This window comes from Malus domestica, chromosome 01 (assembly GCF_042453785.1).
Source record: "Malus domestica chromosome 01, GDT2T_hap1".
Classification (NCBI taxonomy): Eukaryota; Viridiplantae; Streptophyta; class Magnoliopsida; order Rosales; family Rosaceae; genus Malus; species Malus domestica.
In genome coordinates this window covers 1,841,109-1,865,685 of record NC_091661.1, presented here as the reverse complement: position 1 = coordinate 1,865,685, position 24,577 = coordinate 1,841,109, and the positions used below count along the sequence as shown (strand labels likewise).

The window sequence follows — 24,577 nt, the reverse complement described above, 5'->3', positions numbered from 1 at the left end:
TATTCCTACTCTCTTCAGCTGTGTCAAGCTGGTTTCTATCATTCGTACACTTTCTTTTGACCAGGCATCCCTCTCCAACATGGGAAGCGAAGGAAGCCACAGCACACAGAATGACACCCCCCTTGCACATAGTGCGAAACAACGAAAGAAGGAAGGAAAACGAGTTCTTCTTCAAGCTAAAGTCGATGAGTTGGAAGCTCAGAACAACAAGATAGCAATGAGGAATGAGGTCCTCCAGGAGCAATATGAGAAGCTCTTCGAGACACTCCACGAAGCTAGGCAAGCTCAGACACGCGAGCTTGTTGCCCCCGTGGAAGTCAACCATCAACTGGGTGCCCTCCAACATGGAGGGTCACATGCATTCGACATAGATATCCCTGATAGGGAACAGATTACCCCTCGACTTGATAATCAACATGAGGCTTCTCTTAACCCAGTTGCTTCGACCCGAACCATGAGAAGTGGAAGGAGACACCTCTTTACTGAAGGGGCAGAAGGATCGAAAGCCGTCTTTCGCGATTGTCGGGATTTCCTGAAGCAACGTCGAGAGAATTCCATCCATATAAGCTCAAAGATTAATGACCCAAGGATTTCTGAGAGACTCGGTCCCCTGCCACGGCCCAAGCCGGCCACCAATTTGGGGAAGGGGCAACAAGTCCCAGAGAGACATGAGGGTACAGGGGACTCAGAGGTGTTCCGACAGACATACCCTGGAAGCCAGTACAGCGAGTCCAGGGAAAAATCACATGCCCTTGATCAAACCTTCCTAATTCCAAGAGGAGATGGAGATTTACGAAAGAAAGCTCCAGTGACACATAACTCCGCTCAGGACCCCCTTGTCCTACAACTTCTTGAGGAAGTAAACAAGTTGAAGGCTGAACGTCAGGCTGAAATACCTGACTGGAACCAACCCAGGCCTGGCCCTCTTACAAGGAGGATCCTCAACACCCCCCTTCAAGCAAAGACAAAGCAAAAGCTTGGCTTGCAACTTTATACTGGAAAAGAGGACCCGATTGAGCACCTTAACCTCTTTGAGTCCACCATGGCATACCGGATGCACACCGACGAAGAGCGATGTCTTCTCTTCCCCTCCACCCTCTCTGGTGGAGCTCTAAATTGGTATTGTCGTCTTACACCTGAGACGGTAGACTCATTTGAGGAATTGAGGAAACTATTTGTTTCCCAACACATTTTCCAAACCGATCGCTTGCACTCTGCAGATGACTTGTACACTATCCGCCAGAAGCCAGACGAGTCATTACGTATGTATGCTGGCCGCTTCAGCCATGAATACTCCCGGTGTGCCGAGGCAGATGACAAGACTGCCCTCAAAGCCTTCACGGCAGGCCTACGTGATTGTTTCTTTAAATACATGATCAATGCCAATACTTGGAAGACTTACTCTGAGGTGATGGCGCAGGCTTATAACCATGCCTCCGCCGAGGCAAAGACATATCAGGAGAAACCCCCTACAACCATCCTTTATCAACAAGTGGGAGGTGGAAGCTAGACTCACCTAAATGAAAAGACCTCGACTTCCCAAACAGCAGTGGCACCTCCCCATGCCTTGCATAATGCTTCACCGAATCAACAGACATATCAATTTCAAGGCAAGAGGAAGGATTTCCATCCTCACCACTCTCCTTTCAGTAAAAAGAGTAAGGGACACTATCCCGATAACCAAGGGTATCGCCACAATAACGCTCGCCCCCAGGCAGTCAATGCAGTGGGTCAAACCCGCGTCAAGATACCCCCTACCCCAAGGTATGAGACATACACGCCCTTGAATGCCACATGCGCGGCCATTTACCCCAGCATAGCTTACCTGATACCAAACCAAAGCCGAGGCACCCAGATTACACGCCCCCGAATAACGCGGGCACGTTTTGTTGCTACCATGAGCATAACGGCCATGATAGCGAGAAATGTATCATCCTCCGTGATCGTATTGAAGCTTTGGCACGAGAAGGAAAAATTGATCAATTCCTTCTTCACCCTCAAAGGGATAACCGTAACCAACGCCAGGTGAATGTCCTATATTCCATAAGCGGCGGCACACCCATATCTGAATCTTCCAATAGGGCCATGAAAAACAGTGAACGAAGTCTGAGGCCTGGTCACCAAGTGTTTCACGTGGAAGACATCAGGGGAGGGAAGTATCAAAAACCTAACTGGGATCCGATATGTTTCTACCCTGAGGAAGAAAGAGGCATCATCTACCCTCATAACGACCCATTGATCGTGGAGGCTCACATAGCCAACTTTGATGTTCGACGAATCCTCGTAGACACGGGGGCTTCGGTCAATATCATGTTTGCCGAAGCTTTCAGGGCGCTCAGTGTAGCTGAACACTTGCTCGATCGCTCGATTTCTCCTCTGATAAGCTTCTCCGGTGATATCGTGCAACCCTTAGGGAGCATACATTTACCCTTTACTATTGGTACAGGCCCTTACACGGCTACCATTACCACTAACTTCCTAGTGGTTGACTGCCCAACGGCATACAATGTCATCTTTGGGCGCACAGGCATCAATGATCTCAAGGCTATGGTATCCACGCATATGCTGTTGATGAAATTTCCAACCCCCCATGGCAACGGCTACATCAGAGGAGATCAGCTTAGTGCACGATCGTGTTACAACACTTCAGTTAAGCAACAACACTTGCCCGGACCCAAGGAAACCCTGTCTGTACATGACCAAGTCACAAAGACCAGCCTAGATGAAGCGAACTTGGATCTTCCTGATAGCAACAATCAACCCGATGATCCTCGAGATGACTCTTTCACCCAGCAAGCCCAACCTGCTGAAGAGTTGGAGAAGGTACCTATCTCAAGAGATTATCCAGATCGCATGGTGAAGATTGGCACCACATTGTCACCACCCCTTCGGTTAGCATTGATATCTTTTTTGAAAGAGAACACTGAAGTCTTCACCTGGTCATACGAGGACATGCCAGGCATCTCTCCCGATGTCATCTGTCATCGTTTGAGTATTGACCCCAAGATCAAGCCGGTGAGACAGAAGCGAAGATCTTATGACGCTGAACGATACGAGGCAATGAAAGCAGAAGTTGAAAAACTCAAAGGCATAGGCTTTGTCCGCGAAGTCAATTACCTGACATGGGTAGCAAATGTGGTCCTTGTTAAGAAAAATCCGACCAAAGAAAGTCTTTTGCTTAAAAAGGTCTTGTGGAGAATGTGTGTTGACTACACCGACCTAAACAAAGGGTGTCCGAAAGATAGCTTCCCTCTTCCTCTTATTGACAGACTTATAGACTCTACGGCCGGGTGTGAACTCCTGAGCTTCATGGATGCTTACTCAGGATACAACCAAATCCTCATGAACCCTTCGGATCAAGAACACACAGCCTTCACTACCGACAGAGGACTATACTGCTATAAAGTCATGCCTTTCGGCCTAAAGAATGCAGGAGCGACTTATCAGAGACTAGTCAACTCAATGTTCGCCGAGCAGATTGGGAAGAGCATGGAAGTTTACGTTGATGATATGTTAGTCAAGAGCAAACATGCTGACCAACACATCACCAACCTATCTGAAACTTTCACTATTTTGAAGAGGTATCGAATGAGGTTAAACCCCAACAAATGTGCCTTCGGCGTAGGCTCTGGCAAATTCTTAGGTTTCATGATTAGCCAACGAGGCATTGAAGCTAATCCCGAGAAGATCAAAGCAATCCTCGACATGAAGGAACCGGTAACTTCAAAGGACATCCAGAGCCTTACTGGCAAGGTGGCAGCCTTAACCAGGTTCATTTCTAAGGCCACAGACAAATGTGCTCCCTTTTTTAAAGCACTTAAGGGAAGTAGGAAGTACATTACATGGACTGATGAATGTGCCGAGGCATTCAAAAACCTCAAGGAGTACATGAGTAAAGCCCCTCTACTCTCCAAGCCCGAGGTAGGAGACATTCTCATTATCTACCTATCGGTATCAGCTTCAGCCGTAAGTTCCGTTCTCATTCGAAAGGATGGGAATATTGAGCGACCTGTCTACTACGCTAGCAAAGCCCTACAAGATGCGGAGACACGATACTCCAACATTGAGAAATTAGCTCTAGCATTGGTCATGTCTGCTCGGAAACTTCGCCCTTATTTCCAAGCACACGCCATCATCGTGCTTACCAATCACCCTCTTCGACAGATACTCCAGAGTCCTGACACGTCTGGGCGAATGATCAAATGGGCGATAGCATTGGGTGAGTTTGACATCTCCTACCAACCAAAACCAGCCGAAAAAGGTCAAGCAGTAGCAGATTTCATTGCCGACTTCACATATCCGGTTGACATTGCTTCTACACCTGAAGCAGTGGCTTCATTACCCCCGGAAGCTCAGAAGGTAGAATCAACGACCTCAGCATGGAGTCTGTATGTTGATGGCTCATCCAACCAACAGGGCTGTGGAGCGGGACTAGTCTTGACTACGCCCGACAAAGTAGCAATGGAGTATGCTCTTCGTTTCAAATTCAAGGCATCAAACAATGAGGCCGAGTATGAAGCCCTTCTGGCAGGATTACGTTTGGCCAAACACCTCGGGGTTAAACAAATTGATATTTTCAGTGACTCCCAATTAGTGGTCAACCAGGTTACCAACAACTTTGATGCTAAGGACAGCTCCATGGCAGCATATCTTGCGCAAACACAACTTTTGCTCAAGCACTTCCACTACCAGATCACCCAAGTTCCTCGAGCGGCAAACAGTCATGCAGACGCCCTGGCTCGCCTCGCCTCAGCTGTGGAAGACAAGATTGGAAGAAAAATTCATGTCGAACTGTTGGCAACACCAAGCACCATGGCCGCAGAAGTATGCAACTTACAACAGGGGGATAGTTGGATCACCCCGATCTATAATTTCCTTGCTCATGGCACCCTCCCAAATGATAAAGTCCAGGCTAAGCAAATTCGATACAAGTCTACCCGCTACCTGATCATCAATGATCAACTCTATAAGCGAGGTTTTAGCCTGCCATACTTAAGGTGTCTTACGCCTGCCGAGGCGGAAATCGTCCTTCGGGAAATACATGAGGGAGTCTGTGGAGATCATGCTGGATCTCGGTCCCTAGCACACAAGACTTTTCGCCAAGGATATTACTGGCCAACACTCCACCAGGATGCCATCAAAGTATCCCGCTCATGTGACAAATGTCAACGATATGCAACTATTCCTCATTCCCCTCCAGAGCCTCTTACTCCTATGATCAGCCCTTGGCCCTTCGCCCAGTGGGGACTTGATTTGATCGGCCCAATGCCGGCAGGGAAGGGCAAAGTCTGTTACGCAGTCGTTGCAGTGGACTACTTCACAAAGTGGGCCGAAGTAGAACCCTTGGCAACCATTACTGAGGCAAAGATAGAAGACTTCGTGTGGAAGAACATCCTTTGTAGATTCGGCATTCCCAATGCGATAGTCACTGACAATGGGCGACAGTTTGACAACAAGAAGTTCAGGTTGTTCTGCTCTAAGTTCAACATCAACTTATGCTTTGCCTCTCCAGCTCATCCCCAGTCTAATGGACAAGTTGAGGCCATCAACAAAATAATCAAGCGCACTTTGAAAACCAGCTTGGACAAAGCTAAAGGCTGTTGGCCAGAATTTGTACCCCAAGTTCTTTGGTCATATCGCACTTCATATCGGACTTCAACAGGAGAAACTCCATTCTCACTTGCCTTTAGCACAGAGGCGGTTGTCCCTGTTGAGCTCGAGCAAGCAACATTCCGAGTCCAGAACTACATTCAAAGTGAAAATGACAAACAACTCACCCTCAACTTGGATTTAGTCGAGGAACACAGAAACCAAGCTCACTTGAGGAATGTCGCCTACAAGCAGCGCATCTCCAACTATTATGACTCTAGGGTCAAGCTTCGTTCTTTCAAAATAGGAGACTGGGTCTTAAAGAAAAGATTACTCTGCGACAGAGTCCCGAGTGAAGGCACACTTAGTCCAAACTGGGATGGACCGTATGAAGTCATTGGCATCAGTCGCCCTGGCTCTTACACACTTAGAAGCTCCGATGGCAAGACCCTTGGCCATCCATGGAACGCTGATCACTTGAAGTACTACTACAAATAGACTCACGATGTACAAGTGTTGAGCTATAGCCGTTCGGCATCCTATGTAATGAAGGCCATTTGGCAATGAATTCAATAAAGAGGTAATTTAGCCAACTCAGCCCTCACTCTTTTACATTCCTAGCAAGGGAACACTCAAGTGTTGAAACCTCAAAGCAGATATATCCAACACGAAACAAAATCTAAGTATGTGTCGACAAGACTATACAAAGAAAGGAACAACCAAACAATGGCTTATATCCAAACAATAGATCTATTCATACATAGCCAAACATGCATTAATAATAGTGCAAACACTCATAAACACCTAAAATCCAAAACTCTCAAGCTTATAACATGGGCACATGTTATACACACATCAGACTACTACATCCAGAATACATGCAGATAGTAAAGACACTGCTATTCATTCTCATCTGAAGCCGAACCCCTGGCAGTATCATTCTGCGTCCTACCATCATCCTCTGCATCCCCAAGATCCTCTTCACCATGCTGAGTCTGTGCATCAGCACTACCTTCATTATCAGACTCATCTTCGCTGCTAGGATCAACAGCAAGGACAAATGTCTCGCCCTTTCGATGATGCTTATCTATATCTTCGTGGTATTTTCGAAGAATGCTCCCATCATCATAACGATCAAGGACGGCCATCCATTTCCTTTTTTCAAAGCGAGCTTCTTGAGCACAGTAGGGTTTAATAGCAAGATGAAAGGTCGAAGAACTTAAGTATTCTTGCACAGCAGCCTCCCTTTCAGTTGGAATGCTCTTCTCCAGTTCAGAAATCTCAACTAAGGCACCATCAAATTCTCCCCTAACCTTGGATACTTCCAAGGTAGCCACCTCCAACTGTTTTTTAGTTGCCTCAAACAATTTCTTAAGCCTTAGGTTCTCACCATTTCGCCTTTTCAAGCTCTCCATGGTTTCGTCCTTCAGTTGGAGAGCCTGAGTCAAAAGTCCCTTATTCCTTCGGGCCTCGTCCACAAGCTGCTTATTCTCCTTCAGTTTTGCCTTGTACCGCTCAACCTCTTGCAGTCTGTCGTGATACTCGGCCATAACCTGCATGGCAAGACGATCATCACTACCTAAATAATGATAATAAAGAGGAAAAAGTAAGGAAATGACAAAGTAACACTCACATATGAAGACAGCTTCAACATCCGGTCGCAATCCGATTCATCCTTAGCTAAGGGCTCTCCGAGCTCATCGAAGGCGAATCGACGCCCTGCCAAGCAATTGTTGATATCCCCAAAATCCTTTGGCCGCGTGGCAACCCTCAAGTCCTTCCACGGGACACTGCCAGCTCTTTCCTTGCCTTTCCCCTCATGGCGGGAACCAGGATCACTTTCCTGGACAGTGTGCTCCATAGTAAGAGGATGAGGCAACAGTCGGCTCCCTTCTCCTGCAACTACGGCAGCAGCATTATCAACGGCCTCGACTCCAGTCTTCCTAAAGGCAGGCCCCTTAAGGACCCCATCTTGGGACTTAGGTCTAACGGATGGTTCCCCTCGGAACTTATGAATTTTCTTATGCGGTAGGATGTCTTCCGAAGGAACTAACACTGGTGCTTTCCTTTTATAGGTGCTAGTCCCTGTTTTCTTGCTTACCTTCTCCACTGCATAAGGAAAATCAAAATAAGAAATACAACTTTCCAAATAAAGTAAGGAATTGAGCTAAGTTTACATGAAGGATACAACTTACTCGATCGTCCCTGGCTCTCGGAAACTAAGGGTTGGAAACCGTACCGACGAAATAAGGGTCGTAGCTTGCTTAAGTGTCTATCCTCTTTGGGCACCCTCAACACCTTCTCTATGTCAGATAGCTCCTGCCCAAACAGTTGGATGGTGCCCCGCGTCACTACATGAAGCAAAGTGTTAGAAGCAAGAAAAGACCACAACAAATAGCAAATAGTACGAACGGTTGATACGTTACAACCTACAGTCTGGAAGTGAGTAAGCACACGTCGCTCAGGCGTGACACCCTTATCATACTCCCAATCATTATACAGAAAGCACCAACGGTTTTTCCATGTGTAGTATGCCTTTTTCTTACCATACACAATACGCTCTCTCTCACTCCGACATGCACACTCGGCATAACCAGTGCATGATTTTGCTGGGCGCATCTTGTAACAGTAACGCCACTGATGGAAGGAAGGCTCACACAACCCACACTCCATCCAAATGATATAAAATCCAATCAAAGTATCCCAGAAACCAGGATTGAGTTGCCCAGGTGCATATCCGATCAAAGATAACATCTTTTGCAACCACGGATGTAAAGGTAGTCTCACCCCTAAAGTCAGTAATATTTGGGTGTAGAACATAACATGACCCTGGGGAGGCTCAGAAGGCCATTCTTCATCATGTACCAAACGTATCCCTACACTACGAGGGATATTACATGACTGCCTTAGCGCCTCAACCTGCTTCTCATTATCTAACAAGTTATTCTTTAGATGGTCTGCTGTGAACTCAGAGCGAACTATGGGTATGGCATCAAAAACAACCCCCTCACCCAACGCCATGGAGGAAGAACTAGCAATAGCTAAAGTTTGACGGTTGGGAAGATCATCCAATGTTTCTCTAGTACCGGACTCTAACAAAGACCCTGAAGACTCCGACATTGCAGACTCAGACTTAGAGCTAAAGCTAGAAGAGCCCTCATCACTAGAACTTCCAGGCTTTGACATCTACAATAAGAAGAAACAAATTCTATCACTACATGCATGATCAAAACATAAGGAAGTTCCTATATTACCCACATGAAGATGGTGCAAAGCGATGCCGGAACCCTTCTCAATCAGAAAGCAATCCGTCTTCCACAGTCACTACAAAACAAGCAAATGAAGACCGTGTCAAGCGCCAAAAAAAAAAAAAAAAAAAAAAAAAAAAAAAAAAAAAAGCTTCACCCAAAAAAGCTTCACCCGAAAAGCTTCACCTCCAAAGCTTCACCCACAAAGCTTCACCTCAAAAGCTTCACCCACAAAGCTTCACCCAAAAAAGTTTCACCCGAAAAGCTTCACCTCCAAAGCTTCACTTAAAAAAGCTTCACCTACAAAGCTTCACCTAAAAAAGCTTCACCTAGAAAGCTTCATCTACATACTTTCACCATCAAAGCTTCACCATCAAAGCTTCACCTAGAAAGCTTCATCTACAAAGCTTCATCTACAAAGCTTCACCATCAAAGCTTCACCTAGAAAGCTTCAACACCAAAGCTTCACCTACAAAGCTTCAACACAAAACCTTGCTCCAAATAAACAAATTTTGTTCACACAACCTAAACATTTTTTGTTTTACACCCACAAGGGCCCAAAATCTTCCTTCTTATTTATTCACTTATATATGTTCCCAAACATATTATGATAGATCAAATAATAATTCAAAGTCCAAAATTTAGTTATGGACAAAAATACAAGCAATTCACCAGTACTGAAGTTGCTACAAAAACTGGAATCTTCCCCAGCCTAGAAATCCAACAAAGCTTCGCCTCCTTTTCTCTATCAAATTTTTGCAGCTGCTGCTTCTCTCCAATGGAGCTGAATTTTGGACACCCTCTAGTTCTTGAGCAGATGAACAACTTTCAAGAAGGAACCATTTCTGTTTGAGCCACGGAAATTAAAGTGTTGAAGCTCCAAGCATGACAGTCGGATTCTTGCAGATTTCGAAGCTGCTGTGATGTTTCGAAGATCTGGAAATATTTAACCATTAGTTCATTCTGAATTTTTGATATGTTATGAAAGAGACGATGAGGAACAACTTCAATGAAGAAAGCATGCTGATCTGAACAATAGAAAATGTAGTTTCGAAGCTCACAACAAATCTGACGGGTTGACAGAAAAATAATAACCAGTCATTCATCATACCTGAATTTCTTGAGTTATACAGCTCCGAGGGATCTCAATTTTGGATATGTTGTAGTTCACAAGTTAAGGAACAACTTCGCTGAAGAAAGTTTGTTGATCTAAGCAAGAGAAAATGGAGTTTTTGAAGCTCACAACAGGTCTGACGTGTTGACAGACAAATGATGAACAATCACTCGTCGTACCTGAATTTCTAGAGTTGTACTGATCTGATGGCTCTCAAATTTGGATATGTTGTAGTTAAGGAATTAAAGAACAACTTTCATGAAGACAACTTTGTGATTCGAGCTACAGCTGATGGTCTTATATTGAAAACCAATTCAGGTTGTTAGGGGAAATGAAAACCAATTCCACCAAAGAAACATCATTATGATGTTTCATCATTATGGTGTTTTCATCATTATGATGCTTTCATCATTGTGATGCTTCCATCATTGTGATGCTTCCATTATGATTGTAATGCACCAACGGTTACACCCTCTATCATAGCAGTATGTGTGTGTATCTCCCTATAGTCATCATGTGCAAGACTATCGTAGTCAGATGGCTTTCCATAAAACAGCTACCAACCGTTACACCTTCTGCAATTCCACTTATTCGGGCCTAGCAACCTTCATAAACAAAATATATGAAGAAAAAGTCCGGGGCTACCACTTAGAAAACAAAAGAATGAAGTTTTGGTACTTACGACATGGACTATTAGCAAGACACCTCATTCGTCAACTCCCTCGACTAGAGACTTGGGGGACTCCCACCATATGCTACTACGCCTTGGTACTCAAAAGTTCGTGACTACTCAGTGACTTGGATTTTTCAAGTCTCCAACCGAGAAGTTTTCCTCACTCGGGAAATTAAGGGAACACTACCTCAAACTACATGCTTCACTCACAAAGCTTCAACAATACAGGTTTCAACAAAAGCAAAAATTCAAAGAACTTTATGAAGAAGGCTCTGGTGTATTTAACACAATATGTTGAAATGAAGCAAAGCTTATTTATTAATATTTTCGATAAGCCACAAATATGTACATATACATGAGTCAAAATAAACAAACAAAAGGGAGCCTTCACAAAGGTTGCTTAGGGGAAGTCTCAGCAGTCGGTAGAGCCCCAGAAAGAGAAAGCACCGGAGGGTGGTTATCCGGAGCCTCAGTACTTGACAAAACCCCAGAAGGAGGAGGCATTGGAGGTTCATCATTTGAAGCTTCATTACCAGGTACAACCCTAGAGGACGAAGGCAATAAATGCCTTTGGAACAAACCCACAAACCGCTGATGATCAAGTAAAACCTTACCATCAGATTCCTTCATCTGGTCAAGCTTCCTCTTCATGTTTGTAGCATAGTCATGGGCGAGCCGGTGCAACTGCTTATTCTCATGCTTGAGCCCTCTAATCTCCTGTTTGAGACTCATCACTTCAGCAGCTAATGATTCAACTTGGCGGGTTCTAGCAAATAGGCGTTGGGCCATATTAGACACAGAACCTGCACACTGAACACTAAGAGCCAGAGAGTCCTTAACAGCCAACTCATCAGACCGTTTGGAAAGTAGTCTGTTATCTTTGGGAGTGAGAAGGTTCCTGGCCACCACTGCAGCGGTCATATCATTCTTCATCACAGAATCCCCAACGGTAAGAGGACCAGTAGGGGATATGAAGGATGGGCGCCATATGTTGTCTGGAGAAGGCGTGGCTGTCTCTTCTCCAAGGTTCAAGTCAAAACGACGGTCGGAGGGTCCAGACATTTTCAAATGTGTTGAAGAAGGAAGAGGTCAGACAAATCAAGATCTTAGAAGTGCAAGAAATGAGCTTCTACTGGTAGAGATTCAAGTGTGCTGTGGAACTTAATGCCAGCCTCTATAAAAATCTGCACTCGACGGAGCTTCAGAAATCGAAGAGGCGTTTGCTTTCTCAAAAGCTGGGCTGCTCAGAGACCACGAGGGCCGATCTCAGAAATCGAAGAGGCGTTTGCTTTCTCAAAAGCTGGGCTGCTCAGAGACCACGAGGGCCGATCTCAGAAATCGAAGAAGCACCTGCTTTTTCAGCCTCGTCAGCACCTGTCACATGCACACTCAGCTTTGCGAAAATTACGGGCAATCTGTCGAAGATTTCTGGTGAAGTAGAAAGCACGTGAATCTTACTGTTCAATCACCGCTCTCCATATGCACCATCAACTCCTCGGGTACCACATATAACTTTGTCAAAGATCTCTGACAAAGTTTAGGCACGAGAATTTCGAAGTTCCAGCTACCCTACTATTACCCATAAGGGTAAAGGAACAGCACCACTGCTTGACAACTGGAAAGTCCCTATGTGTGTCGACTTCCGTGTTTTGCGGCAAGACAGGTTGGCAAGAACGTCCAACCTTTACTCACATTCGAGAAAAGACTCCCAACATAATTACTTTCTCAAAAACCGGAGTAACACCGCTTTCCGAATCTCGAGAGTCAGATCCTCGACGGGATTGCTTGTTCGAAAACCGAAGAGGCACAACTCTCAGAACTTCGAGAGCCAGATTTCCTTAGATAAAGCTTGTCTGTAATCTTCACACGTAATATCAGCTTTCCAGATACCACATACCACTTTTTCAAAGTGCTCTGACAAAATTAAAACACGTGAAGCTGGCAGCTCCCACTACATTGCTGTGACCAAGAAGGGTAAAGGAATAGCATTACTACTTGTTATTGGGAAATCCCTATATACATTGACCTCCCTCCTCAACGGACAGGAAAACCTGCAAAAATGCTCAACCCTTTCTCGCATTCGAAAAGGCACCCTCAACATAACCTCTCGAAATACTCAGCTTTATTTCCCCCCGATAATACCTCAGCAAATAAGCCACACCAAGAACAAGAGTATCTCATATCATCAGGGTCGAAAGCAAGAGTATCTCATATCATGCTTTCTCCCTGTCTTTGTCTTTGTCCTTGTCCACACCTGCAGGACAAGGAGAAAGAGAGCAGTCAGTCGGAACCTGAAATCAAACCTCCAATTTGGAACTGACTGCCTGGAGCCTTTGCCTGGTCGTTTACTTAGCATTGCTCTCGAGTACTCATCCTCAACTGCTGTCAAGGTCACGAATTCCACCGGCAAATACCTCATGACAGTTGATCAGATATTGGCTCTTTACACTGAAGCTGCCAAGCGTGAATGAGTCACTATGAAGGAATGTTCTGAAGGACCATTTAAATGCAAAGGTTGCACACCACTTCTGCCATGCAAAAGATTGAAGCAGAAGGTTCAACGGTGGGCTGAAACAGATCACTACAGCACGACACCTTTCCATACCACATTCATTATTCCGTCAACAGCAATAGTATCCCATATCATCAAGGTCGAACGTACTCTAGATTTGATGGACTTGTTTTGACCCTCAAATTTTTTAGTCGGCCTTATACTCTGAAGGGCACCAGAAAACCCTCCAGCACAGTTCAAGAATAAGCCTGTGGAAAGTTACTTCTTCAAAAGCAAAAGTATCTCATATCATCTCTTATCCATTTGCTTCTCCTTATCCTGGCAGATGAATGAGAGACAAGGAGAATGAGAACAATCAACCGGAAGCCAAAGTCAAACCTCTGCTCCTGGGTTGCTTACTTGGAAGTTTGACTGCTTACCTTGTCTGTCACCTCTTTCGGCAGATCTCCTAGCTCGGCGACTTGGGGGACTCCTACTATAGGGTTTGTATCGCACTTGACCAAGCCCGAAACTACAAGTAAGCTTCAAGTGAAATTGATACATTACCTTGTGCGTCAACATCAGCTAAATACACCATTCCCGGATGGAGGAAAGGTACTTCCAGAGAAGGGCAGATGAAGATCAGACCACACTTCGGTACTTAGAAGTTTCGTGATTACTCAAGGGATTGGATCTTGCAAGTCCCCAACCGAGGAGTTTCCCTCACTCGGGAACTTAGGGGAGCACTGTTTGTACCATACTTGACCAATCCCGAAACTACCGAGCACCGGCCAACGCTATACTGTCAAGGACCCAGAAGAGTTCCCCTCCGACCAGGAGGCCAATCACTACTCGACACGTGTCAAGATTAGAAGCCAATCAGAGCGCAGCACGTGTCGACATCAAGAACTAATCACAACATGACACATGTCAATGTGACAAAGCTACAAGTTTTTCTATAAATAGGGGTCATTCCCCCACAATATTGCCTAATGCCATTTGTGTTAAATCATTCACAAGAACTCACTAAATTGAGAGCTTGATCCTTTGTACTTGTGTAAGCCCTTCACTACTAATAAGAACTCCTCTACTCCGTGGACGTAGCCAATCTGGGTGAACCACGTACATCCTGTGTTTGCTTCTCTGTCTCTATTCATTTACGTACTTATCCTCACTAGTGACCGAAGCAACCAAGCGAAGGTCACAAAACCTGACACTTTCTGTTGTACCAAAGTCTTCGCTGATTTTGTGCATCAACAACTAACATAAGGTTTGCATTCATTGATGGACTATATAGTTGCCTTAGGGCCTTAGGATGACTATGAACCTTTGATTAGATCCAACACGAGCCTAGTGTTGAATCTCGGTCTGGGGATGGTGATTGATTTTAGTTACGCGTTTAATCACATTAAGGCGTGTTGTCTTAGGGGCGTTGGACCCTCTACTTCATTTTCATGCATATCAAATAATACAAGAAAGGAGTACTTCAAAGTAAAGATGAGCTTATGCTCTTTACAACATTTGAATAAAATTACTTTAAAGTAAAGAAGAGCTTATGCTCTTTTACAACATTTGATCAAATCAAATTACAACCAAAATCTAATCTACATATTCCCATGGTGACCATTTTTCACCCAAAGACATCCCAAAACCACTCAAACTTAAGGGAAATAACATATAACCAAACTAGGGTACATAGGGGTTCCAAAAGTTACTTGAAAACACATTTAACAAGTCAAACATGAACCCAAAAATCCACCCTTTGGATTTGGCCGAATTTTCCCAAAAACATGGCACCAAATTTTAGCTCCAATATTCATGCTCATATGAACTACATCTACAACATTTGAGATGGCAAATTTTCTAACAAAATTTACATTCAAAGAAGCAAGAATAAAGCTTGTAACATATTACAACATTTAAATCAAAGACTATGAACTAAAAAACCCAAAAGGATTCACCAACTACTAGACCTAGGCTCTGATACCACTTGAAGGAAATTTTGTGAAAAACATGTTCATTTAAGCAACATCTATAGCATGCAATTAACAATTAAAAGGCGGAATCATGCTTGTATGCACTTAAAACAAAACATTAACCATGAAATTCAAAGCCTAGTAGATTGGTGAACCAAGACTCAACTCAAATCAAAGTGAGTTGAGAAATTTATACCTTTGTAGATTCCTCTTTGCATAAGCAAAGGCTAATCACTCAAGGAGAGGGCCTTCATTCCTTGCTTCTTAGATCCATGGATTTGGATGGAAGAATATGTTTCTCCAAGTTCTCAAAATAGAGAACCTCTAAGTCTCCACACCAAGGTAAGATGTGAAGAAGAGATGAGTGACCTTGGAGGAGAAAGATTACTAGCTAATCCCTCCAAGGGGGCCGGCCTCTTAGAGAGAAAAGAGAGATATGTTCTCTCCAATTCTCTAAAAGAAACCCTAAATGAATTTTGGCTATAAAGTCATATTTATACCTTTATTCATTGGAGTGGCAAACTTGTAATTAAGTCCAAAACCCACTCCTTTAACAAAATGGCCGGCCATAGGGTTTCATTGGGCTTTTAAGGCCTTTGTGAATTATTTGTCATTAAGTTGTCATACAACTTAAGTCAATGGGCTTGATGTTCAAAGCCCATTGGGCCTTAAGGCCCAAAACTAACCCGTGGTCTTTTAACGAACTTTATTCGTTTGATTAATTAACATATTAATTAATCCTTGCCATAAATAATTAAACCATTTAATTATTCTTACTCATCTCCGTTGTTTCTTCAATCTCTACCTTACACGGTGTACGATCCATTAGGTTCCTTTTAGCGAGGCAGTGGGCGATTAAAACTCTTTCAAATCGATTGTGAATTGAAACTTACTTTCAATTCTCCCTTTAGTGTTTATATACGTTTAGGGCTTCCACAAATCATGAGTGACACCTAGCAGTATGTCATGGTTACCCAAGCTAATCAGAGGAGGTGGAGAACCTATTCAGTTTAGGATTACAATGCAATACAGTCTTTCTCTAATACAATACTCTTGATCACATTGTTTGGATTGATAGTTTATTCATGTCTACTATCCAATGTGATTCATTTACTTATATGATTACTTTGAATGTGATTTGGAACGACTTCCTAAATCTCATTCATACTCTGGCCAGAGATTCTTAATCATATCATAGAGTATTCTCCCTCAAACGGTTTGAAGGTTAGAGATCCCTTGTTGCGCATTCACTCGCCTCCATGACTAAGTGGCTTAACCCCAACTATGTCGTGGACACCCTCGAATGGAGTGACTTTGACATAATCAAAGATCAAGGACTTAACCACAAGACAACTATGATGCCTCAGGTCAAAGGACTACTTTGCATTATCCCAACCATGAGTTCTCATGTGACATGAGTATGAGAACTCTTCGTTGATCGTGTTCAGTGAACTCATTCCTTATTGAGCACCTACGTACTTGTCTTGGTGTCAGTCACACCAATGACTCGAGACCAGTCACTCTCACTAAGATAAGACATAGCACATACTGATCTTAACGGACTGTTAATGCCCAATTGGCAATCCTATGATCAGGAACGTTTAGGATATGTATACGAAAGAGAATGGTCCCATGAATCTCACTTCTTTAAATTACATATTCCTTGGACTTATCGTTTAAGCATATAACATTTATATGAGACGGCTTAAAACAATAATCTTTGCCCTTGATATTAAACTAGATTAGTTTAACATGTGAAATGTCCGTAAAGTATCATCATATGATTGGTTTTAGGGCACATTTCCAACAGCATCCCTAACTGAAGGAATTATTTTGAAAAACATGTTCATTTGAGCAACATCATATAGCATGCAATTAACAATTAAAAGGCGGAATCATGCTTGTATGTACTCAAAAACAAAACATGACCATGAAATTCAAAGCCTAGTAGATTGGTGAACCAATAATCAACTCAAAAATAAGTGAGTTGAAATTAATACCTTTGTAGATTCCTCTTTGCATAAGCAAAGGCTAATCACCCAAAGAGATAGGGCCTTCATTCCTTGCTTCTTAGATCCATGGATTTGGATGGAAGAATAGGTTCTCCAAGTTCCCAAAATTGAGAACCTCTAAGTCTCTACACCAAGGAGAGATTGGATGATGAATGAGTGACCTTGGAGGATTAGATGACTAGCTAATCACCTCCAAGGTGTTGGCCTCTTTAGAGAGAAAATGGAGAGACAATTCTCACCCATTTTCCCCAAAAATAAACCCTTATTTCACTTAATGAATATTTAGTTATAAAGTCATTTATATAGTCACTTCTTTAAGTGACCTAAATAACCAAAACCCTAATTCATTCCTTATGGCCGGCCATTTAGGGATTTTTGGGCTTTTGGGCTTTAATGAATCTTTATTCATTAAATTGTCATACAACTTAAGTTAATGGGCTTGACGTTCGAAGCCCATTGGGCCTTAAGGTCCAAAACTATCCCGTGGTCTTTAACGAACTTATTCGTTTGATTAATTAACATATTAATTAATCCTTGCCATAAATAATTAAACCATTCAATTAATCTTACTCATTTCATTTATTTCGTCCATCTCTACCTTACACGGTGTACGATCCATTAGGTTCCTTTTAGCGAGGTAGTGGGCGATTAAAACCATTTTACATCGATTGTGAATTGAAACTATTTTCAATTCTCCCTTTAGTGATTACACACGTTTAGGGCTTCCACAAACCATGAGTGACACCTAGCCGTATGTCATGGTTACCCAAGCTAATCAGAAGAGGTGGAGAACCTATTCAGTCTGGGATTACAAATGCAATACGGTCTTTCTCTAATCTAATACTCTTGACCACATTGTTTGGTTTGATAGTTTATTTTCTCATGTCTACTATCCAATGTGTGTCTTGTGCTTATATGATTACCTTGAATGTGATTAGGAACACATTCCCAAATCTCATTCATACTCTGGCCAGAGATTCAAATCATATCAGAGAGTATTCTCCCTCAAACAGTTTGAAGGTTAGAGATCCCTTGTTGCGCATTCACTTGTCTCCATAGCTAAGCGGCTTGACCCCAACGATGCCGTGGACACCCTCCTGGTGGGATGACTTTGACATAATCAAAGATCAAGGTCTTAACCACAAGACAACTATGATGCCTCAGGTCAAAGGACTACTTTGCATTATCCCAACCATGAGTTCTCATGTGACATGGAATATGAGAACTCTTCATTGATCGCGTTCAGTGAACTCATTCTCTATTGAGCACCTACCGCACTTGTCTTGATGTCACACACACCAATGATTCGAGACTAATCACTCTCCCTGAGAGAAGACATAGTACGTACCGATCTTGACGGACTGTCAATGCCCAATTAGCAATCCTATGATCAGGAACGTTTAGGATGTGTCTACGAAAGAATGGTCTCAAGAATCTAACTTCATTAGATTACATTCTCCCAATCACAAATTCCTTGGACTTTATTGTTTAAGCATATAACATTTATATGAGACGGCTCAAACAATAATGTATGCCCTTTATATGTAAAACTAGATTAGTTTAACATGTGAAATGTCCGTAAAGTATCATCACATGATTGGCTTTATGGCACATTTCCAACAATCTCCCACTTGCACTAGAGCCAATCAGCTTGATCATCAATGATGATATCTCTTCTGTAGTCATTTCATAAATGGCTGAATAGTAGGCCTAGGCAGTGGATATCTATATGTGTTATCCACAGAAGCAACCTTGAGAATAACAACGTCACCATTATACATGATTCTCAATCATGTGGTTCAGTCTCTCATTTGTGTTCGGATCTTGATGAGACCTTGATTCCCAGGCTTGAGTTATCGCCCCATTAGTGTCATACACTTTCTGGTTGGAACCGAATAGAGAGTTCATAAATGAACTTTCCCATCCAAACAACATTGTTGTAAACTTCTATATGGCAATATATCTTGCATTCATAATGGAACACACTAAAGTCATTACTTTAATGTTTCCATCCAAATATCTCTTTACTCATAATAAAGAGATATCTGTTTATCTCTTCATTCATAATGAAGAAACATCCAATGATGGATTAGATTCATAATCTAATACATTTACGCTTCCATTACGTTACTTTGATTCTTCCTCGATCTTTGAGGAATTTATCCTTTAGTATTTCTTAAATACTTAAGGACTCACTTGACAGTTGCCATGGTTCTAATCCTGGGCTTGCACTGATATCATCTTGTACCGTTCTAGGTACAACTCATATCAATGTTTTTCATACAATATGAAATACATAAATCACCTTTCTGCGTATGCATAAAGGATTCTATTTACGCATTATTTCTTTGGGAGTCAAAGGGGCACGTTCCCTTTGAGAAGGGCAACTTGCTAGTCTTACTAGAGTCATCCTTCTAATTGAAGTTTATCATCATATGAGAAACTTCCTAGCATCCATTGTCTATTATTAGGGATTGATATAATCCAATTATATCATGAAATATATCATTATAGATTTCCATCCCATGTATATAGACTATATCTCCCATATACATTCTATCTTCATATAATGTATTAAAGTCATAACTTTAACGAAGAAGTATTCTTTTCATTTCCAAAATTAATATATCATATATATTTAAATTTTTAGGAACATGATTAACTCCCACTAATCTTTTGTAAAACTAGTAAACAAAAGATTCATTTACATCTTTATGAGAAATCAAACGATTTGATCATTTTTCTCATAAAATGCAAATAGCTCCCACTAACTTGCTAAGATCCATGATGGATGGATCTCTACAACTTTCATGTCTTGTGATTCATAGTTTTAGACATATATTATCAAGACTATCTTAATAATGGTTTCGGAAACCCATATTATGTCAAAACATTGGATCACCATTTAGTTGTAGCTAACAATCTTTGAATTAATTGAAACTAAGACTACGTCAAAAATGGTTCCTTTAAAGTTAACCATTCTCTTTGATTGTAGTCACCTTAAGCTACCAATTAGCTATGAAGGTTTCATTATTTCGAGTCAAATGGTACTTTACCATTTCCTTGAGTATATATCGTATATGCACTCAATGTAGTCATAAGGATTTTCATTCTTATTTCTTTCGAATTAAGAGGTGCAACTCTATGACATAGTCATAAAGTTCAAAACCATTCAACTGAGACGGTTTTTAAATCCTTATCGACTACCTTGGAGCTTGTGGTATAGGAACTAGGTTGTTATATTTGTTGATTACTTTCTTGTCTCTCAAAGAACCCATTCTTTGAGTTCTATCTCTCGTTCATTTGCTTTTAGGCAAATCACATTGTAGAATTACAATGAACTATCCAACAAAACAACATTTGTTAGTTGGTTTATAGAAGCGATATCCAAAAGTTATTTTAAGGATATCCTACAAGATTATTATCAAACAAATATTGCTTGTTAGCACACAACCCCAAATCTTTAACATGCTTAAGATTTGTCTTTCTTTTCCAACTACATCTTATGGAGTCATGAAAATATTGGAAGATCTTCTCATTGACAATCATATTGTTTTTAGAAGTATATATCCTATATATGGGTAATAGATAACATCTAACGAACTAAATCTTATTCAAGTTCGTTCTTCTCCTAATGGAGAAATACATTATCTTATGATGCTATTTTCCTTGATATCTTTCAAGGAAACTCATCTAAAGTGTTACCTTTCCTTGGATCAAATCTAAGGAGGTAAATACTTTAGACGTCTTACTCATCAACTTACATTACTTGAATTCTTTGAAACATTTTGCAAAGTATTCGGACTTGTGTTTATTCAAAATAAACTATAGTCCAACCGAGAGTGATCTTCGGTGAATGTAATTCAACATGAGTAATATTATGTTTGTGGACAAGTGCCACTAACATTTAAGTGAATTAATCTCAACAACTTTGTGATTCTTTCTTCTTTCCAAAAGAATAAAGATTCAAACATTTTGCCTCTATACAATTTTAACAAGAAGGTATTGGATCCGGATCTAACGATCCAAAGCATCCATCTTTCACCAACTCATAACTTATGTTTTTAGAGGTATCACAACTTTAGTTGGGATTAGTCACTACCTTGCAACCTTTTGGGTTTTAAGCATCATTATTTTCTAAACAGTTAACACCACCATATTATCTCTACTATAGAGATAATTAATTAGATTACCATAATCCAATCATTGATTAATAAAGAACATTGTTTTGTCAAACAAAACATTTATCCATTTCACATAGTGACTGAATTTAGTTCCTTAAAATTGGAATACAAAGACAATCTATGTTTTTCCAATTTCTTTGGTAGTTCATATGAGGAAGTAAGTACCATCTGCTTTCGCAGAGATCTACATTTGATTCACGTTTCGAATGTGAAGTACTTTCTCTTCTCTCATTTATCTTCTACTTCTTATTAGCCACACTTTTACAACGATTGTAAAACATAGTCACTAATACAGAATCATGCATTCAAGTAGAAGAACCAACTGTTTTGAACTATTCAAGAACAATTTACAACACCTTCGAAAGGTGTGTCCTTGACACTTGCAAGACATTTCTTGCAAATACCCCTTCCAATATCCATCCTTTCATAAAGAAAGTTTGTTCCCTTGGAGTTATTTATCTTCTTTATTTGACTTTCACCTTTGACTACATTAGTCATGGTCCCTAAACTCCCACTATCTCTCTTGAAACCTTTTTCAATTGTGTTATACACATCAAACATTTTGGAGAGTATGTGGTTATTGTTCACTATATAGTTTACAATAAACTTAGTGAACGATTAGGATAGGGAAACAAAGGTGAAGTCCTTGCCTAGTTTCCGTCTCGTTTAAGTGGTTTATCACTTCAACATTCAATGATTCAAAATCATCATAAGTCCATGTTAATGGACTATTTTTGTCAACCAACCATTATGTTCTAAACATAATTACAAACCTTCAAGAGTTGTACAAGGCAACTCTCATTTCTTCATACAACAATTTGTAAATGAAGAATCATGGCACATTTAAGTGTTCATGCCTTTGTGCTTTCTTCTCAAGTTCTTTGTTCATTTAACAAAGAAACAAGCACTAAGTGTTTGCATTGACTAAGAGTTGTTCAAAGCAACTCCTATTTCTTCATACAACAAATTGTAATTGAAGAATTATGACATTAAAAGTGTTGTCCTCTTTATGATAGACCTTTTCTAACATATTCTTCTAATGATACATTATCAATAGGAAGATTGTGAGGATGAGACTACTTAGATACATATGCAATCCTTTTAAGACATTCTTTGGGATTGTGGTACCTAAGTCCGGAAACTAAAACATTCGGTTTTGTCAAGTGTTGGATAGCGTTTGCAAATATATTGGTAAACAAATACATAACGAATATAAATTGATTGATTTTAAGCCATTTGATTCGGGTCTTTAAATCAAAATAGCACCACCCACTATTTTTGGCAAATTCCATATCCCTCATAGGAATTCGAGAGTTTTGGATGAAACTCCTAGTAGGTTATGGGAGGCTCACTATTACCAAGCCCACCTCACGATGATACGATATATGGCTAGCAACAATAATAATGAGAGAGTACGCTTACTCATTTGCAACTCATGCAAGTACCCATCTTATTTGGCCTCTAGAGAATGTAACCTCACAATGATATGATATTGGTTCCATTGCACTTAGTTAAGTTCTTCCCACCATGCTTAGTGTGTGAAGGGGTTCAAGAATAGCCTCACGATGATACGATATATAGCTATCCTCGTTGCCTACACTCACCTCATCATATGTATATGGATTCCTCCTGAGTATAAGCATGCACTGTGTACTCCCCCATGATAGGGTGAAGCCGGTGTACAAGTCATAAACGATTGGATCCCACCACGGTGGAAGGCCACGAAGAGATATTCTAAACATCTCTCGCTTATCAACTTAATATTGGTTTGGTTGAGGGTTTTAGGTCTCATCACATATAAACATACATTTTAATCTCTATTAAAACTATTTTGGTCCTATAACAACTATTGGTCCATCTCATTGTTTTAGTTGTACATAATACTCCCACTATGCTTTTAAAACGATTTTTAAAGCAAGAGTATATGATACTACTAACATAAACTTTGCATTCATTTGATGGACTACATAGTTGCCTTAGGGCCTAAGGATGATTATGAACCTTTGTTTAGATTCAACACGAGCCTTGTGTTGAACCTCAGTCTAGGAATGAAGATTGATTTTAGTTACGCGTTTAATCACATTAAGGCGTGTTGTCTTATGGGCGTTGGACCCAACTACTTCATTTTCATGCATATCATATAAAGCAAGAAAGAAGTACTTCAAAGTAAAGGTGAGCTTATGCTCATTACAACATTTGCATTTAACAAATTACTTTAAAGTAAAGAAGAGCTTAAGCCCTTTTACAACATTTGATCAAATCAAATTACAACCAAAATTTAATCTACACATTCCCATGGTTCAAACAAATTTGAAACGCCTTTCACATAGCTCAATTATATTAGGCTTAGGTTCATAATCACCCTTTAATTAATTAACACTTTAACTAATTAATGAATGCAACATTTTCATTTGGTTTTTGTATCCATAAAATTGATTTAAATGGAGCTAAACAAAATGAAAATCCAATTCTCATTTAAAGAGACAAAACAATTTTGTTCTCATCCTATTTGGGCCATCTTGCAATTAACCTCAACTTTTGGGCCATATTGCAAATACAAAAACTTTTGGGGTCACTTTGTATAATACACAAAAGTCACAACTTCATGTAAATACAACTAGAACCCAAACTTTTAATAATGCAAAAACATCATTAAAGGAACAAAACAATTTGTCCTTTAGCGTTTTTGGACCTAAACGTAAAAACGTAAACTTTTGGGCCAAAGTGCAAATACACAAAAGTATCAAAACTTTATGTAATTGCATAAAAGCCCCAAAAGTACTCCCTTTGAGGGAGTGGCTGGTTTTAGGGAGGGATAAGGTTGGTGTGTGTGTTGATTTGTGAGTTTTGTCAAAAACATGCAAGTGTATGTAAGATAAGATATGTTTTTGAAATAATTCAAACACAATTATTTCAATCATCATTTATACAAATATTTAACACTTTAAATACATAATAAATCATTTAAAAACATATCACATATACTTTATGAAATAATTCAAAACTTTGAATCAAAACACCAAACCTTTTTGTTCTTGACAAGAACATCAAGAACAATGAAGAACATCCATGAAAAACCCAAATTTTTCCATGAACTTTTTCCACCCAAAAACATTCCAAAACCATTCTTACTTAAGGGAAATAACATCTAACCAAACTAGGGTACTTAGGGGTTCCAAAGAACACATTAAAACACTTTTAACAAGTCAAACAAGAACCCAAAAATTCACCCTTTGATTTTGGCCGAATTTTCCCAAAAGCATGGCACCAAATTTTAGCTCCAATATTCA

General features: G+C 40.8%; 2 long non-coding RNA genes across 2 annotated transcripts; both read right to left on the bottom strand.

The window, feature by feature from the left end:
• Positions 1-7,718: 7,718 nt before the first annotated feature.
• LOC139196386 (uncharacterized) lies at positions 7,719-8,926 on the bottom strand. Its single transcript, XR_011581227.1, has 2 exons — positions 8,848-8,926; positions 7,719-7,940 (listed from the first exon to the last, which is right to left on the bottom strand). It is a non-coding gene; the product is annotated as an uncharacterized lncRNA (long non-coding RNA).
• A 465-nt stretch (positions 8,927-9,391) lies between these two features.
• Positions 9,392-10,947, bottom strand: LOC139196385 (uncharacterized). The gene is made up of 2 exons (XR_011581226.1): positions 9,949-10,947; positions 9,392-9,773 (listed from the first exon to the last, which is right to left on the bottom strand). It is a non-coding gene; the product is annotated as an uncharacterized lncRNA (long non-coding RNA).
• Between the last annotated feature and the right edge of the window lie 13,630 nt (positions 10,948-24,577).